Raw genomic sequence first — 19,482 nt, 5'->3', positions numbered from 1 at the left:
AGAAGTATTATCCTGAAATAATGTCAGCTGAAAGTTCACAAAATATCTTTCAGGGAATATCAAAATAGTGAACACTAAATATTTTTGTTGTAATTTTATGCGAGTGTTAAATAGTGTTATTGTGACTATATTTTAAATACTTTGGTTTATTGTCACCAAAAGATTTTGTTTTTGGCTGTGTGGTTTCACTCAGGTCATCTGTTTGTGATGTTGATTCAGAAATAATTGTCACCAGCATAACATCCAGTCTGATGAGATCTTTCATTTCCATTCTGAGATGGCAGACAGTACCTTGGTTTGACATCTTATCTGCAAAACATCTTGCTTCCAAGCCATTGCCTGTTCTAATCAAAATGTTTGAAGTTTGCCAGGGAGTTTCTAGTGGAAATCCATACACAGTCCTCAACAACATGCCTAAAATCAGGAATAATCGTGGATGGAAATTGTGAATGCAAAGTCACCTCTTCTCCTCTTATAACATCATGTGTTGGTGTTGTAGTGGGAGATACTTCCTCTGCTATGCAATATTGATTGAAAACTGGTATTTCCTGTTCAAACACAGCAATTGCTGGAACCTCTTTGAAATATACATTCTTCATGTGTAAGCCAAGACATCTTGCTGCAAGCTATTTAGCCCTAGGGATATTCCAACTGAACTTGGCACTTCTCTCGTAGGATGTCACACATACGCATCTTCCAGTTGGACCTCCAGATACCTCCATTCCCTTTACCAAACTTAGGAGGATTGCAGTTGAGTGTAATGGACATGCAGTTATGACAAGTGAAGTTCATGCAATGGCACTGATGATGTTAACTATGTTTATCTTGCTAGAATTCAACACTGATAAAATATAACAGAGGGTCGTGTGGTGCAGTGTCTCTCTCCCAACCTCTGGACTCGAAGGTCTGACTTCTATTTCCATCTGTCCTGGAGATGTGTAATAATATGTCCCAGCACGTTGATTAAATATTTGATTTGCTTTTCAGCCTTTCGATTAAGATCAAGTGTAGTATCAGTTCTTATCAGTTTAATATCTAATCTTTCACCTTATCTGTGGACAGTACCTTCAATTGATTTTTGGAGTACTCTGCGGTGTACTCTGACCACAGAAAGGCTGTTATGACACAGTTATGGTGCCTCTCCCTCTGGGCTAAATGGCTCGTGTTCAAGTTACACCTATGCTGGGGGTGTATCTAAACATGTCCGAACAGATTGGTTTGAAAATAATTTTTAAAACATATAACATGCTTTGTGGAAGTTCTTTAAAGTTAGATTGAATTGCTCCTCAAGTCAAATATATACCTACACTGTCACAAGTGCATTGGAACCTTTATTTGTCAATTTATTATTGAATGGTCAACTTAGAAAGGCTGTTTACTTTTGGAAAGAAATCTGCTTCATACAAATGCATTTAAATAGGTATACAGTGGAGGCTCAATCTAGGTGCACTTTTCACGTATTTAATTAACTTGATTATGAAATAAACAGTGTTGACTCACACAGAAGATGACAAGTTCCGATGGACAAACATTGGCGTGTTGGAGTTGCTGACTATCTGCATCCCAATACATCATCGGGTTTGAAGTATCTGCAGTGTTTGCTTCACTGATTAAATGCAGCAACTGCCATAATTTTCTCATGAATTATGGATGGTTAGGCTTTACAAATACATAAATATAGATGCCAGTCCAAACCAAATTCTAAATGGTAATTACTTAATTCCTGTATCACTAGACTCTCCTTTCCCTGGTCATGACCCTGATGTTTCTCAGTTTAATTTTTCTATCCAAACATAATGAGGTTTGTGAGCAGTAACCTGTACTTCGGCAGACCCACAAACTGAGAGTGGAACTGTACGGAATTGTAAATTGTCTGCCACAGAGTAAGATATTTTGTAATTAAAAGCATAAAATCTTTTTTTTTGCAATAACCAGTCCCTGTTTAAAATGCATTATTTACTGTAAAATGAGTTTATACCAGTTTTCAGGATCACATTACGGTGGCACAGTGATTAGCACTGCCGACTCTGTGCCAGGGACCCAGGATCGATTCCAGCCTTGGGCGACTGTGTGTGTGTGGCGTTTACACATTCTTTCCATGTCTGTGTGGGTGGAGTTTTCACATTCTCTCCATGTCTATGTGGGTAGTGCTCCAGGTGCTCCAGTTTCCTCCCACTGTCCAACGATGTGCAGATTAGGTTGATTGGTCCACAGTGTCCAGGGAATTGCAGCTAGGTGGATAACATAAATGAGCAGTTACAGGGATAGAGTGGGGTCTGGGTTTGAGTGGGATGCTCTTTGGAAAGTCAGTGCAGACTCAATGGGTCCAATGCTCTCTTTTTTTTTTACACTATAGGAATTCAATAATTCTGTAATTTAGATATACCCTTCAGGTTTTCATTTTTAAAAAGATACATAACAACACTGCACATATAGCTCCAGCTCCAGCTCCAGTTCCAGATTCCCCACAGTTTCGCAGTTTCTTCTACCTCACACCCACAACCAGATCTTAATTGGTGCTCTTGCTCTGCTTAGGAGAGGTTGATTGATGGAACGTGTTGCCCAGTGGCTTTATTATTCTTAGCAGTAGGCTGAATGTTTCTTCTTACGGCTTTTATATCGATAATACTGCTTCTAAGCTGCATTTTCGAACTGTTCACCATATAAAGAACTTCACTATTTATCATGTTTCATTATTTTTCTAAAATATACTACCAAATTAAAGAAACAGGCAGGCAGTATTTGCCCTGTCTATGTGCTTATCTACCTGAAATCCTGAGTAAGCCTTGGTTCCTCACTGTCAATCCTGACACTTGAAGGATCAACTGATGACTGTGAAGATCACCAGTCAGGTTACGTCCAGAGTACTGCCTTGGAAGTACATCAATAAGCAAACCAGCACTGCAGGAGCAGTTAAGAGAAAGTGAAGACTGCAGGTGTGCTGGAGATCAGAGTAGAAGAGTGTGGTGCTGGAAGACCGCATCTGAGGATGCTGCCTGACCGGCTGTGCTTTTCCAACACCACACTCTGCAGGAGCAGTTGTCATTGTCTCCTATTTTGACACATTTTGTAAGTTCACTAAAGGTAATTTGAGAAGGAAAGCTGACATTGGATCGAACTTTTTTTTGTTACTTTTTGAATAAAATCTTAAGATATCTTTCACTCAATGGTGAAAGATCAATCTCAATTGTAAAATTTGAGTAATAGACTTTTGGTTTTACAATCCTGTTGAGAGAACAAGCTATTGAGTTGGTAGCTACACATATGAGATTTATTTATTTAATCTGTAGAACATGAACCAGAATTTATGAGTGATATATTGTAACTTGTTGAATCATCCAATTGTTTCTCATCTGCTGGTTTTGCATATGTTGACCAGCTGTACTACCTGTTTTTAATGTAGTTTCACAGGAAATATTTTATTTGCTGTTAAAAGCCAAGTTATTGGTGTGATTTAAGTTTGACACAAAATGGAATTTTAGTACTCCTCTGATTACTTTGATAAATATTCAACAACTGCTTTGTTTTGCTGTGAAAATTCCTTTGTTCAGGGCTGGATGTGATTTTTTTTTAGCAGCTTCGGAGTGGAATGTAGGTCACAGACTTTGAGCAGTGAGCTTGAATTGCCAGATCAAATTAAATGTTCTTGTCACTAACCTAAGCAAAAGCAACCTGAAGGACAGAATATTGGAAATGGATCTTGCAGAAGGACAGTGAACAATAATTCACATTGTTAGCCCCCCTCCTTGGCAGATTTGTTTCACATTGATTGCTCAACTGATCAAATGGAATCTGCAGCTATTTGTTCTGAACAGCTTGCCTATTTGACCACAGTTGGAATCTTCTGCCTTCCCTCATGGTGGCTTTGGTGGTGGAAGAGGCATTTAATCAGGCATCCAATCAGCCACCCTGGTGTAAGCCGGCAGTGGCCAAGGGTCACCATACAGCTAGCTTGACAAGCCAATCCCTCGTGTGAATGTTGTGGTCTCCTCAGGCAAATCATTGTTCAAAGGCACTTTGACCTTGATTGAGAGATCTAGCATCAGGAAGGGATAAAAGAACAAAAAGGATTTTGGAAGCACGGAAGTGAATATTGTAGTGGAAAGACATTGATAATCGAGATAACAGAATGGAGTTACAATGATTGGCTGGAAAACCGTCTGAAGTACGAAGCCTCAAGTTTTCAATCAATACACGATTGACATTTTGAAAGGATTTGAAGAAGTAAGTAGAGAAAGATTAATTTCTTTGTGCTGCTGACATCGTTAAGAATTTCTTTGAACATATAAATAGGTGGTTACACGGTTGATTAGAATGTGGAATATACTCTGGGACAGATATTCCTAATTTACCTCCACCACACTCTCTCGACAGCTATCTGACAGTTTGTAACTTTGGTGTAACATGTGATCTGAATGTGAGTTTCTGATTTCTTCATTATACTGTTACTAAATCCAAACATTTCTATCTCCATAATATTCACTGACTTCTCACTTTTCTCAGATCATATGCTTCTGGATCTTTCATTCATGCCCTTGTTATACTCCACTAGAATAATAAATTAAACGTGTTCGCCTCCACACGAGGGAGATGAAACACTGACTGGCTTTGCTGGATACCTCTCCTCTGTCCGTAAAAATGACCCCGTGCTTCCAGTTGCCTGTCACTTTGTCACACAACTGTGTTCCCTTGCCAGTGTTTCTGTCTCAGGCTTGCTGCAGTGCTCTAGCAAGGCTCGCTTTAGGTTGGAGGAGCAACACATCATCTTGGGACCTTATAGCCTTCAGGACACAACGTAAGAGATGGATTTGCAGAAGGACAGTAAATAATAATTCGCATTGTTAGTATCCCAGTCCTTGGCAGGTTTATTTCACATAGATTAAATTAAATTCCCTACAGTGTGGAAACAGGCTCTTCGGCCCAACAAGTCGACACCAACCCTCTGAAGAGTAACCCACCCAGACCCATTTCCTTCTGACTAATGCACCGAACTCTATGGGCAATTTAGCATGGCCAATTCACCTGACCTGCACATCTTTGGATTGTGGGAGGAAACCCATACAGATACAGGGAGAATGTGCAAATTCCACACAGACAGTCACCCGAGGCTGGAATTGAACCTGGGTCCCTGGCGCTGTAAGGCAGCAGTGCTAACCACTGAGCCACTGTGCTGCCCTTTACTCACCTGATAAATTGGAATCTGCAGCAATTATTCTGAACAGCTTAGGTATTAGAATTTGACCACAGTTGGAATCTTCTGCCCTCCCTCATGGTGGTTTTGGCGATGGAGAAGGCGTTTATTCAGGCAGCCACTCAGTCACGCTGGTATAAGTTAGCAGTGGACAAGGGTCACCATACAGATAGACAAGCCAATCCCTAGTGTAAATGTTGTGGTCTTCTCGGACAAATCGTTGTTCAAATGCGCTTTGTCCTTGATTGACAGATTTAACATCAGGAACATATGAAAGAATGAAAAAGATTGGAGCCACGGAAGTGAATATTTTAAAAGCTTCAGAGTGAGTAGACTTTCCTCCAGTTCTGAGGAAGGGTCACTTGATTTTTCTCCACTGATGTTGCCAGAGCTTTTTCAGCAATTTCTGTTTTTATTTCTGATTTAGAGCATCCGCACTTCTTTCGGTTTTTACCTTCCTCCATGTTTGCTACTCACCTCTACGCCCCTAGGTCCTGTTTTGTATAGGTTACTCCCAGTGTAACTATCCCATTTTCAGCTCGTCGTGTTTTCCACTGTCACCTATTTGGCATTTACTACAGTCAGCAATCCCATTGCCTGCTTCCCCTTTTCTCTTTCTGTCTGGGCACCACCCTCGTCTGTTTGCAACCTCCCATGCACTGTCGTCAGCATTAATCTTTCCTAATTGCTTTCAGCCTGGCTGGACTCAAAACATTAACTTTGTTTTTGTCTTCAAAGATGCTGCAAAATCTGTTGAGCTTCTCCAGCACTTTCTGTCTTTTGTTTCTTAACTATTCCATGACGAGTAATCTTGAGGTCATCCAAAGCTCAACTGTGTTTGTTTTAACCTGGAACAAGTCCTAATCTAGCCTTGCTCTTGTTAACTGACACTGGTTTAATTGATTTGGAGATGCCGGTGTTGGACTGGGGTGTACAAAGTTAAAAATTACACAATAACCTGGTGTTGTGTGATTTTTTAACTGGTTTAATTCTCATCTTTGTTTTCAAATCCCTTCCTGTTCTTTCTCCTCCTCACCTGTCTCTCTGTAATTTCCTCAAGTATCATAACTCTACAAGGTATCAGTCTTCCTCCAGGCTGAGAGCTATCCTGCCTTTGCTGCCACTAACCCCTCTCCCCTCCCCACCCTCCATGTGTAGTCACCCATACTCACCCTTGCCTTGAGACCTCAGGCTCAAATAGTAGCGCTGGAAGCTGCTAAGTACTGAACAGATAGAGCTTCCAGCTAACCACAGACTTAATGGGTATGAACTTGCAACCCGAGAGTCTTTGATCCTGAGAATGAAGACACCCGGTGGTGCTTGAATGGAAAACGATGCAGTTTACCTTTGCACTAAGAGGCATGTGGTTACAACCCCCACTGTCAATGTTAGAAATATAATTTATTTCAAAAAGCCAGATTCAGTTTCAAACAGGTTTTGTGATTTTTACAGAGAGTAATATTAATACTTCAAGAATGGTTACAGTACAGAAGAGCAGTTCACCTAGTGACAGTTCCCTGCTTTTTCTGATTAGCCATGCATTTTTTTCTCCCTGTGGATAATTATTCAATTCGCTTTAGAATGCCATGATTGAATCTGCCTCCACCATACCCTCAGGCAGTGCATTCCAGATCCAAATCACTAACTACATGAAAAGGACCTTTGAATATGTTTGCTGCATAAACAATAATAAAAATATTTGGTTTAATAAGTAGAAAAAAGAGCTGCACAGACTGAAGAACTTGAACAAAAACTAGAGAAAATGCTCAAAATATATGTGAAAAAACAAGTATAATACTTTGTTAGAGTCCCCAGTTCAATTGATAAGTCTCCATCTGTTGTCTTTTGCTGTACATATTGATGAAGCTACTATGTATTCCCATAATTCATCAGTTCCTTTATTATTTAGGTTTTTCTCCTCTATTTAGTTCAGGCCATCTCCACCTCACAAGCTTCGAAATAGGCTTCCTTCTATGATGTGACCAAGTTCACTCCAACAGTTAGATTAATCAGATAATGAAGCTCAAGTTAGTGCACTGTGCAGAGTTTCTCATCATTGTGTGCCAGGTGTCAGGATGATTGGCTTGGAGCTTTCAGTACAGTAGGACTTCTTTGGAATGTAGGAGTTGCCTTGGATCTGCTCATCATTCTTTTTCATTGCCGATCATAGTTAAAAGGGACAAAGTTCAGTTCTTCTCCTATCCTATTGCTATTGAAAGACTTGCTTAGGGTTTTAGACTGCAAGATCCAAACTAGATTCCTTAAGTCTTGGATGCAGGGCTAGCAACCTGCAGTGGACATTTTGTTTGAACAGACTAAATTAAACCAAGCTTCCCCTTCTGTGCAGTTGAAATGCTCCTGCTCTCAGGCAAACTTCCACCTTGAAAACCTGTGAGCACAAGTCGATGTATATTCACTGGTGCTAACAGTACATCTGCAGCCTGCTGATGTGCAATGTTCCAATATTCTTGCTTTACTTACCAAACCTGATGGAAATTGAAACCTATCTTCCGTGTATTCTTTGTAGAAAAATAGTTAACTTGAGATTAATAAATATGTTGTGATTTCTTCTTAACATTGAATAGAGGAAGCCTTTTATTCCCCCATGCAGTAGTTATAGTAACATATCACATGGAAATATGTTATCAGTAATAAACAGTTATGCTGTCTGTGAAATCATTTTAAACAAATCCTAAAAAACATATAAGAGCTAAATTAGGCAATATGGCAGAGCATGGAGGATGTTGTAAATGTAGTTTTTAAATGACAGAATTCCTCTTCAGAAATGAAATGTGAGCATAATAGGTACAGCTAGTAAGTTTGCAGATGACACCAAAATTGGATGTGTAGTGGACAGCGAAAAAGGTTACCTCAGATTACAACAGGATCTTGACCAGATGGGCCAATGGTCCGAGAAGTGGCAGATAGAGTTTAATGTGAGGTGCTGCATTTTGGGAAAGCAGATCTTAGCAGGATTTATACACTTCGTGGTAAGATCCTAGGGAGTGTTGCTGAACAAAGAGACCTTGGAGTGCAGGTTCATAGCTCCTTGAAAGTAGAGTTGCAGGTAGATAGGATAGTGAAGAAGGCGTTTGGTATGCTTTCCTTTATTGGTCAGAGTATTGAGTACAGGAATTGGGAGGTCATGTTGCGGCTGTACAGGACATTGGTTAGGCCCTTTTGAAATATTGCGTGCAATTCTGGTCTCCTTCCTATTGGAAGGATGTTGTGAAACGTGAAATCAGAAAAGATTTACAAGGATGTTGGCAGGATTTGACTGTAGGGAGAGGTTGAATAGGCTGGGGCTGTTTTCCTGGAACGTCGGAGGCTGAGGGGTGACCTTATAGAGGTTTATAAAATCATAGGATAAATAGACAAAGTCTTTTCCCTGGGGTCAGAGAGTCCAGAACTAGAGGGCATAGGTTTAGGGTGAGAGGGGAAAGATATAAAAGTGACCTAATGGGCAACGTTTTCACGCAGCGGTTGGTACGTGTATGGAATGTGCTGCCAGAGAATATGGTGGCGGCTAGTACAATTGCAACATTCAAAAGGCATTTTGGATGGGTATATGAATAGGAAGGGTTTGGAGGGATATGGGCCAGGTGCTGGCATGTGGGAATAGATTGGGTTGGCATATCTGTTTGGCATGGACAATTTGGACCGAAGGGTCTGTTTCCATGCTGTACATCTCTATGACTCTAAATGATTCTTAAACAATAATTCATCACTTTAAATTACAACAGTTCATAAAAATCCTGTTAAATCATCTGTTAGATTTGAAAAAGAATTTTTTGTTTCAACTATCTTGTTTGGGATTGTTGTAAATGGCATGTGTTTCAGCAGGAATGATGATTGCAAATACTGAAGAAATGCCTTTAGCTAAGATTTTTCAGGCCATTCATTCTCCAAAGATTTGACTGATTTTAATGTTGCCTCACATGCAATTTTGCTTCTTCCTTAACGAAAAGAAATAACACCAGGCAGACTATGCAGCATCGACCGAGGCACCTAAAATGACACTGGCAAACTTGTTCTGTCAACTCAACAAATCAGGGGAGTTGTGACAAAATTGGGAGAGCTGTCCCACAGACCAGTCAATCAGCAGCCCAACATCGTCATGATCACAGAACTTTATCTCACAGGAAGGATCAGAGATTCCATTATTGCTATCCCTGGGTACTGCTGTCCCACCAGCAGGACAACCCATCTGACAGTTGTGAAGGAGATGCTCCGGGAGTAATAACCAGTGACTCCACTCTGCCCCGCTCCCCTGCCCGCAGCGCCCACTCCCCCACTGAAAGTTTATGGCATCTGGGTGAAACATTGTGCAAGGAAACTTGTTGGTAACCACCTAGATAGGTGCAAGTGAGGACTGCAGATGCTGGAGATCAGAGCCAAGATTAGAATGGTGCTGGAAAAGCACAGCAGGTCAGGCAGCATCCAAGGAGCATCCCTGATGAAGGGCTTTTGCCCGAAACATCGATTTTCCTGCTCCTCGGATGCTGCCTGACCTACTGTTCTTTTCCAGCACCATTCTAATCTACCACCTAGACAGGGCAACTTCATTTGTCTGTAACCAAGAATAGCTCAGTTGCACTATGGCCGACAAGCAGGGTGAGTCCTAAAGGATGGTCCTGCAGCAAGTGATGAAGGAACTAATGGAAAATTCTACTTGACTTCATCCTCATCAATTTACATGTCACATATGTATCAGTACATGACAGTATCGGTAGGAATAGCCACTGCATAGTCTTTGTGAAGATGTTCTTCACATTGAGGGTAACCTCAATTATGTTGTGTGGCACTACCACCGTGCAACATAGAATAGATTTTAAACAGATTTTGCCCTGTCTTCTCGAAACGCTGACATTTTTTTCTCTTTTCCCAGATGCTGTTAGACCAATTCAAACTTGAATTCCCCTTGCATACTATCATATATACTTACTACCGAATTTTGTCTCCTCTTTGCCAGATTGCCTTTTGTTTAAAAACTTCCTAATTTATTTTCACAAACACAGAATTTAAACATTTAAATGCCTGTTAAAGATGTTTCCTGTAATGTCATTGTATGGAGCTTCCATTCCCCATTTCTTGCTCCTCACTGGTAGCCATTGTTCTCTATCCATTGTTGTCTGATTATATATACACAAAGTATAACTTTCTGTGTTAATGGAGCTGTGTAAAATAAATCCACTGGTGTTTGTTATCATGAGGGATTGAAAAATCATTTTAGGCTCTGCTCACGTTTAAAATAAAGTGAATTTTAAAAAAAAACCTCATAACCTTTCATTAATCTGGGGGTTCTGGTACAGGTCAAAAGCTGAAATGGTGAGCTCAGAACCCAGCGTGGCATATTTGGAAATGAATTTGATAAGTTTGGGAATTTGTGGTTTGACATTGTTGAAGAAAATATGATGACGGTAGCTAGTGGCTTTGAACAAAACAGTGGTAGACAGCCTTTCTTACATGCAATTTCAAACCCACATTATGTGACATTTAATACACTCAAGGCAATTAACCTGAGGAATTAATATGGGTTTGCTGTCTTTCTGTTTGAAATGTATTACCTTGCAGAATCTGCCAGGCAATCTGATCACAATTTAATACAAAATAATTCCATCTGATTAAATATTGTTAGCTGGAGATAATTGTAAAAATTAGTTTCAAGAAACATGTTCTTGTTTAAGGTGCACTCAATTCAATCAAGTACAGGCAACAGAATAGAATGGAATACAGATCCATTATGTATTAACTGATGTGGGAATTACTAAAAAAAATGTCATGTATATTCATAAATATTGATTTCCTCTGAAAGAGACAAAGTTGGCATTCATCTGTGCAGTGCAAGGATAAACTAGTGTTTTAATTTTGACAGGGCCAAGATGTGACCAAAGTAACCTGGACAATTTTCCCATTTGTTCTGTGTTAGCTGAGGCAGTGAATGTCATTAGATTGTGTGGGGCCATTTCTGAGAGTAAGGGGATTTGGAAGGTTGTGTCACAGTTAAAGCTCTTTCTGCCCCAACTAAATATTGAGAGCCACATACTGTCTAATATCAGTTACTGGACAGTGAATGAGCTTCATAGATTTTTTTTGATAGTCCAGGAATGCCAATGTAAATTGTAGCACAGCTGTGTCTATAGTTTTTTGAGGGCTTGGGTTCACTTTATCTTGACTTTATTTTGAAAACGACTCCTTCAATCACCAAACCATTTGTTTCATATTGTAGTTTTATTGTTCTTATTGTATGATTAACTTTGTTGCTGATGTATTTTGAAAAGGTCTGTTTAAGCTGATTACCTTCCAACCATAATCACCTTTCCTAATTACAATGCAGAAAAAGGAGATTTTTTAAATCAAAGTATGTTTGGTGTTTGAACAAATGAAACAGTGCGTTCATCTGGTTTCCACAGTGATGATTGTTTTAATGATCAGTGTATTGGTTACCCAATGGATAATCCTTATGGGGGGATAGCATTGCACTGGAAGTGATTACAGTACATCTTACATCAACATGAAAGAGCTACATCAGGAGACCTCTCAGAAGAAAAGCACCGGGGTTATGTCAGAAATAGATTTGTTAACTAATAGAGAAGGTATTGTTCTGTCTTCCTTTGTGCATTATATGAATAGTGAAACAATTTTTTTTGATTGTTTTATGTTATTGGTATAAGTTCAGCATGCTGTACAGGTAGTTCCGAGATGATGTGCATTTCGGCAGCATGATTTGGCCATAACAACACCGAAGAATTAGGGAATGGTATTTTGGAGAAGGCTTACCTCCATTGGCAGGAGGGATCAGTTTGCATGCTTTGTTCTGCGCCTGTGCCGATGTGTGTGCCAAAACATCTGGGTCGTCTGTGCATGCGCAATGTCTTCGTGCCGTTCTGCGTATGTGCCAATGTCAGCTGCTGACAGAGCAGCTTTCCATGAGAGGTACTGTCCAGAGAGCAGCTTTCTTACATTTTTTGACTGTGCTGTGTTAAATTTACTTTTGTTTGGTTAATAAATATGATTTGAATCTTCATTCAGGCTGTGCTATAGTTTGCGTTAGACTTTTGGGTGAGTTTTGAGCGATCGTGAGTAATATTTTTTGCTGGTCTGCCCCAACCCCACTTTCCCCAATGGGCCCATTATTTCTATTAAGCAAACTTTCGCTGGAACGCAACAATGGTGTTATAGCAGAACTATCTGTGCTTGGAAGTTTCTAACATGAAGGTAATTCTCTTTATGTGCGACTAGAATGGCTGTCTCTTGAGTTTCAGAGAGGTTGGTTCCGACATTGCACATTCTGCCCCGTGTTTAGATATTTATAGGCACACGTTGTATAAGATTTAAAATTGGAACATATTTTCCCATCCTTATATGTGCCATACTCGGGTACCTATTTATATTTTTACCATTTGTATGAAATGTTTATGAATTTGTATCAACAAAGTAAATCAAAGAGTAAAGTTCTGATCCCATTTGTAGCATTTGCCCTGTCGAATTTTGAACCTGATGAAGAACAGCTACATGAAAAGACAAGTCCATTCCATCTGGCCTCTCTGGAGTTATAGTTCAAGAACACATAGTGAAGAATCTCAGTTATGAGCTGAAATAATTATGCCACACAGATTCTAGTCTGAAACAAAAATGTTCATGATACATGAGTTAAGTAAAACAAGTACTATAATTTAACACTGTTTTCCATGAACCTATTTCATTTAAAACTAAAATCTGAACACACTCACTCCTACAATGTTTTAATTGTGCCCAAAAGTATTTTTTTTTTAAGCTTGCTGGCTGTGATGGTTCTATTTCCAATCTCCTGTACAAGCTTTAAGAAGGCAGATTATTTTAATAGCTATGCACTTGGACTTGGCATTCCAAGAATGGGTCCTACAGTCAGTCCGGTTTAGTGACTTCAGATCAGGAGCATTCCTGATTTCGACTCTGCTCCTCACTCTTGCTGCCAGCAGATGCATAATCCTTCTCACAGCTTGTAAACTGCCTGTTGTTGGGAGGAAAGCACGTAGATAAATGCAAAAGGAAACAGTGCCTTCCTGCAACTTGTAGCATTGTAGCCTCATTTATGATGTCCCATACAGAATAACTTTGATCCCTAAACTTGTATTTTGATCTGAAAAGAATATGGCTCATTTAAGGTCTTTTTACACTTTGTTTTCAAACCTTTTCTTTGGTGTAGGACTGACATTTCGGATGAAGAAACCGTCGACATCAGGTCACTCCTAAGACTCAGAAAGGGGTTATCCATTGTTCAGCATCTGCACACTTGTAACTCTGACCTTATTAAACAGGCTACTCATCTGATTGCAATAACTTTAAATTTCTTTTTCCAATTACCTTTCATTCAAAAGTTAATATTCTACCTAAGATATCGTCTTCCTAAAACCTGTGAATAATGAAATTCACATAAAGTAATCACACTGTACTTTTATATTTATAAATAAAACTAAGAACTGTGGATATGGAGATCTGAAACAAATAAAAGCAGAAATTACTGGAGAAAGTCAGCAAGTCTGGTAGTGTCTGTGGAAAGAAAACAGGGAAAATGTTTTGAGTCTAGTGACCCTTCTTCAGAACGGATAGCAGCAGGGAAGGGTGGTATTTATGCTGATGTTAGGAGATGGATGAGACAAAGGAGAGAGTGGATATGTTGAGAGGGGACCCAGAAAAATAGAGAGAAAAATAAATAGATAGACAAAGGAATTGTCGATTGGATGTCAGGGAAGAAGAAAAGCTATATAGGTGATACTGGGGACTATGAGTGAGTGAAAATAAACTGGCTCTGCTGAAAGCAAACCATGTCATGACAGGACCCGGGATGTGTAAAGAAGTGCTGTAAAATTATTGAACTTGATGTTGAGTCCTCAAGGCTATGAGGTTCCCAAGCGGTAGATGATGTTTTGATCGTCCAGCTTACATTGAGTCTTCCTGGAACACTAGCAGACCTGAGACAGAAATGTTGGTATGGGAACACGATGGTGTGTTGAAATAGCAGGTAATTGCAAGCTCAGGTAATTTTAACAGAATGTTGGATGACCACCTGTCTGCATTTCATCTCTCCAATGCAGGGGAGATCACACTGTGAGCAGTGAATATAGTAGACTTGATTGAGTGAAGAACAGGTAAGTCAATGCTTCACGTGGAAGGTGTCTCTAGGACCTTCTTTAGTGAAGAGGGAAGAAGTAAATGGACAAGTTTTACACCTTCTGCAATTTGCATGGGAAAGTGCCGTAGAGGTGTGAAGGAGTGTTGGGAGTGGAGGAGGAATGGATCATGGTGTCCTGGAGGGAATGGTCCCTGCAGAATGCTGACAAGGGATGGGAGGGGATCCTGTGTCAAGTGCTGGCAACCTGCTGGAGCTGACGGAAATGACAGCTGATGATCTTTTGGATGCTGTGGAGAGGGAAGTGAAGACCAGGAGATCCTTCACTGTTATGAGAGAGAAGAGAGGAGGGCAGAAGTGCAGGAAATTGGTTGGACACAGCTAAGGGCCCTGCCAACCATGGTAGTAGGGAGTCATCGGTTCAGAAAAAGGTGGACGTCTCTGAGGCCGCTGTGGAAGGTGGAGATAGAGATAGACAGCATGGAAACAGACCCTTTGGTCCAACTCGTTCATGCTGACCTGATATCCTACATAAATTTAATCCCATTTGCTGGCATTTGACCCATATCCCTCTAAATCCTTCCTATTCATATTTACATCCAAATGCCTTTTAAATGCTATAATTGTACCAGCCTGCATCACTTGCTCTGCAGCTCATTCCATGCATGCACCACCCTCTGTCTGAAAAAGTTGTTCCTTAGGTCGCCTTTAAAACTTTCCCCTCTCACCTCAAACCTATGCTCTCTAGTTTTGGATTTCCTCACCCCAGGGAAAAGACCTTGTCTATTTATCCTATCTATGTCCCTCATGATTTTATAACCCTCTATAAGGTCACCCCTCAGTTCCGATGCTCCAGGGAAAATAGGCTCAGCCTATTCAGCCTCTCCTTATAACTCCAAACCTCCAACCCTGGCAGCATCCTTGTAAATCTTTTCTGAACTCATTTAAGTTTCACAACATTCTTCCCATAGCAGGGAGACCAGAATTATCAGCAGGAAGAAGGGTGCGAGTCTATATAGTCCAGGTAAATGGGAGTTGGTGAATTTGTAGTGTATATCAATGGCTAATCTATCCCTTGAGAGGAAAGTAAGAGTTGTCAAGGAAGGAGTCAGAGATGGACAGGTGTAGGTGAAAGCAGGATGGGACTTGGAAGCAAAATTAATAAAACTTTCCAATTTCAAGTGAAGGTGGGAAGCAGCATGTACTTACACCTCGACATGAGTGTCTATTGGCTGTTAAGCCCCAACCCACCCCATATCTCTTTCTTCCAAATTGCTGAACATTTTGCTATTTAATAATAGGTTTATAATATAAAATCAAAACCTATTTGAAAAGGAATGGAATGCATTTAAAACAGCGGTTAGGATTCCAAAGAACTTTTATTTACAAGCAAAATGTTCTGAACAGCCATGAAGATACTGGACAGTGTTGGAGTAAGGGCCTTACTATATGCTAAAGTTCTTAGAATTTCCAATGAGCGGATGTCAGAGCTTAGTTCCAAGTGTGGCTAGCAGATGACCGGTCTCTTTTTGACATTAGTAATACAGCGAAAAAAGTTTTTCTTGGATTTATATACTGTCTTTCATAACTTTGGGACATTTCAAATTGCTTTGCAGCCAATTAAGTGCTGTCAGAGGATAGATGCTGTTGGAAAGGTAAAGTCACCACAGTCCTACTGGATCATAGACTACTATCTCCTTAAAGAACAACACAGTGGTTGTTAGAGAGGTTGTGAAGCAAAGTACTAATTGTGACCTCAGCTGGTGCAGGAATTGAACCCGTGCTATTGGCATTAGTCTGCAGTTGAACCAACCATCCCGCTAACCGACCCCCAGAAGCTATTGCAGGAGATACAAGAACCAATCTCTGTACAAATAGCAATGTCATAATGACTAGATACTCCATTTTTAAGTGGTATTGATTGCTAGAAAAATATTTGGCCTGGACACATGGGAGAATTCTCCCATTCTTGTATAAAGGAGTGCCACAGTATATTTTATATCCACCTGAGAGAGCAAATAGACCTTTGGTTTAACAACTATGCAATATAAAGCCAGCCTCTCTGGAACTGAAGGAGAAACAGTGATCACAGCTAGAGGTCGATTTTGGTCCCAGCATAACCATGGAAATTGTGACCTGGGAAACTAAACATATGAATTAAGCACTTAAGTGTTGATGTGCATTAGCAATAATGGCATTTTTGAACTGTTCAGAACGTTGAGTAAAAATTAACAAAAAGAGTAAATACACACCAATTCTATTAGTGGGCATCTTGAAAAGGAGATGCTCGTACGTATCCTTTATACTAATTCTGCATTATGTATCAATGACAAAGGCATATAGTTCATAAAAAAGAGATCTATTTACAGTGGATGTTTGTTCCAGTGACAATCCCATGTTTAATCAAGTTCCCTTGTTTGAGATGTGTTTTCAGTCTATATTTTATCACTGGTATTTGAATATGATTAAAACTTTAAAGAATGATCATCTGTTTGTTAGCAAGTCAGATCTTATCATTTATAAAAGAAAATACAGGATCAGGATAATTTGATTGTTCTAAGAATTGTGTAATCTTTGCGACAGGAACAGATTTGGATCCAGCTGTTAGCTCCTGTCAAAACATTGTTTATAGTAAAAGCACAGTGGGCTCAGTCTGCCTACTGCCATCTTTAGTGTTACTAAACACAGCTATTTTGGCAGCTAGGACTAAAAACACTGCTGTGCTGCATATCTTCTGCTTAATTATTTGCAAAAAAGAAAAATAGAGGCACTTTGGCTTCAAGCTAATCACAGTTGCCAAATTCATAATAACTGCTTTACAGCATTTATTAAGATACAATATATTGTACCTCCTATATGAAACTTGGCAATAGTCTTTTGCAGTTTTAAAGTGATGATACTCCTCTATCTGCTTCCTATATTTTCTAATTCTGTAAGTCCCATTAGACCAAGTAGTGTGGTTGTGAAGACCAATGACCTCATTCATGTTAGACCTTGATAAATTGGCTTTTGATCTAGGAGGCAGCTCAGTGGTAAGTCCTTTGTAAGGGTAACATTGGGAATACAGAATTGTGGTGCGAAGCACTGCAAAAATAATTTTCTTTCATACAGGTTCCAATTCTTGGATTTGCTTTGATGATTCAATAAACAAATGTGCCACATAATCTGGTGCAATTTCAAATTAGGTTGTCCTAACATTGTGGCAAATCAGCCAACCAGCTGCCTGAATGTAAAACAGTTGCAGTTGTTTGGTGGATTGGTGTGAAAGGTACATAACCTGAAGGTCTATTCCCATTAATATCCATTCATTCCTGCTCGAAACTATTGAATTTGCAAACAAAATGTCTAAGAATGCTATTGGACTAGGGTACTACTCATACTCAGAGTTTGACTTGAAGAATACTCACTTTGGAGAGATAACGGAAGGGCTACCACATTTAAAAAAACAAGCCATGTACAAAGAAACTGCCTCTTGGGAAAGGAATATAGATACGCATTTATACTTTTTTTTAATTTCAAAAATATACTTTATTCATAAAATATTTTGATGATCTGTACAATTGGAAACATTCCATTTCTTTGCATGCAGAGATCGAGTAATCATTCATATATACAGGTCTGTATGTTTACTATCCATATATTTAGCTGGGGCATCAGCGGAGCCCACTTACTGCATGGGCCCCCTGTTCTTTGGCGGGCAGACGTTACACGGTGGTCTTTCCCCACCGCGCCTTGGCGGCAGCTGCCCCAAGCTTCAGTGCATCCCTCAACACGTAGTCCTGGACCTTGGGATGTGCCAGTCTGCAACACTCAGTCGGGGTCAGCTCCTTAAGCTGGAAGATCAACAGGTTTCGGACAGATCAAAGATCGTCTTTCACCAAGTTGATGATCCTCCAGGCACAGTTGATGTTCGTTTCGGTGTGCGTCCTGGGGAACAGACCTTACAGCAAGGAGTCCCGCGTCACGGCGCTGCTCGGGACGAACCTCGACAAACACCACTGCATTCCTCTCCAGACTTCCTTTGCGTAGGCACATTCCAGAAGGAGGTGTGTGACAGTCTCATCCCCCCCACTGCCGCTTCGAGGGCAGTATGCGGTGCGACAGAGAGTCCGGGCATGCATAAAGGATCTCGCAGACAGAGCCCTTCTCCCCACCAGCCAAGCCCTGTCTTGGTGCTTGTTGGAAAGTTCTGGTGATGAGTCATTCTGCCAAATGACTCTGACAGTCTGCTCAGGGAACTACTTGACAGGATCCGCCCTCTCCTTTTCCCGAAGGGTCTCAAGGACACTACGTGCTGACCACTTCCTGATGGACTTGTGGTCAAAGGTGTTTTTCTTCATAAACTTCTCCACGAAGGACAGGTGATACGGAACGGTCCAACTACTTGGAGCATTCCGCGGCAGCGAGGCCAGGCCCATCCTTCGCAACACCGGGGACAGGTAGAACCTCAGTACGCAGTGACACTTGGTATTTGTGTACCGGGGATCCACGTACAGCTTGATGCAGCCACACACAAAGGTGGCCATCTGGGTGAGGGTGCCATTGGGTGTGTTCTTTCCCCCGTTGCCCAGATTTATATATGTCAAGTCCCTTCAGACCTGGTCCATCTTTGATCACCATATATAATGGAAGATGGCCCGGGTGACTGCAGCGGCACAGGTTCTGGGAATAGGCCAGACCTGTGCCACGTATAATAGCAACACTGACAGTGCCTCACACCTAATGACCAAGGTTTTACCTGCGATGGAGAGCGACCGTACTTCCATCTGCCCAGTTTCTGCCTCACTTTCTTGATACGCTCCTCCCAAGACTTGGCACATGCCCCAGCCCCTCTGAACCAAATACCCAGCACCTTCAGGTGGTCGGTCCTGACGGTGAAGGGGATCGAGGATTGGTTGGCCCAGTTCCTGAAGAGCATGGCCTCGCTCTTGCCTCGGTTGACCTTGGCCCCCGAGGCCCATTCGAACTGGTCACATACGCACATGAGTCTGTGCACAGACAGCGGATCCGAGCAGAAAACGGCGACGTCGTCCATGTACAGGGAGGCCTTAACCTGCAGGCCCCCGCTGCCAGGAATAGTCACCCCTCTCAGGCTCGCATCCTTCCTGATGGACTCGGCAAATGGCTCTATGCAGCACACAAACAAGGCAGGAGAGAGGGGGCAGCCCTGCCTGACTCC

General features: G+C 40.9%; 1 protein-coding gene and 1 pseudogene across 6 annotated transcripts in view; both read left to right on the top strand.

Moving 5' to 3' along the window:
- magi1b (membrane associated guanylate kinase, WW and PDZ domain containing 1b) overlaps positions 1–19,482 on the top strand; it is a 453,246-nt gene that overhangs the window by 184,139 nt on the left and 249,625 nt on the right. The gene's annotated exons all lie outside the window — the stretch shown is intronic.
- Positions 976–1,146, top strand: LOC122559281 (annotated as a pseudogene).

This window comes from Chiloscyllium plagiosum, chromosome 18, assembly GCF_004010195.1.
Source record: "Chiloscyllium plagiosum isolate BGI_BamShark_2017 chromosome 18, ASM401019v2, whole genome shotgun sequence".
NCBI lineage: Eukaryota > Metazoa > Chordata > Chondrichthyes > Orectolobiformes > Hemiscylliidae > Chiloscyllium > Chiloscyllium plagiosum.
Note: the sequence above shows the minus strand (reverse complement) of the source record. Positions and strands in the feature narration are given on the sequence as shown.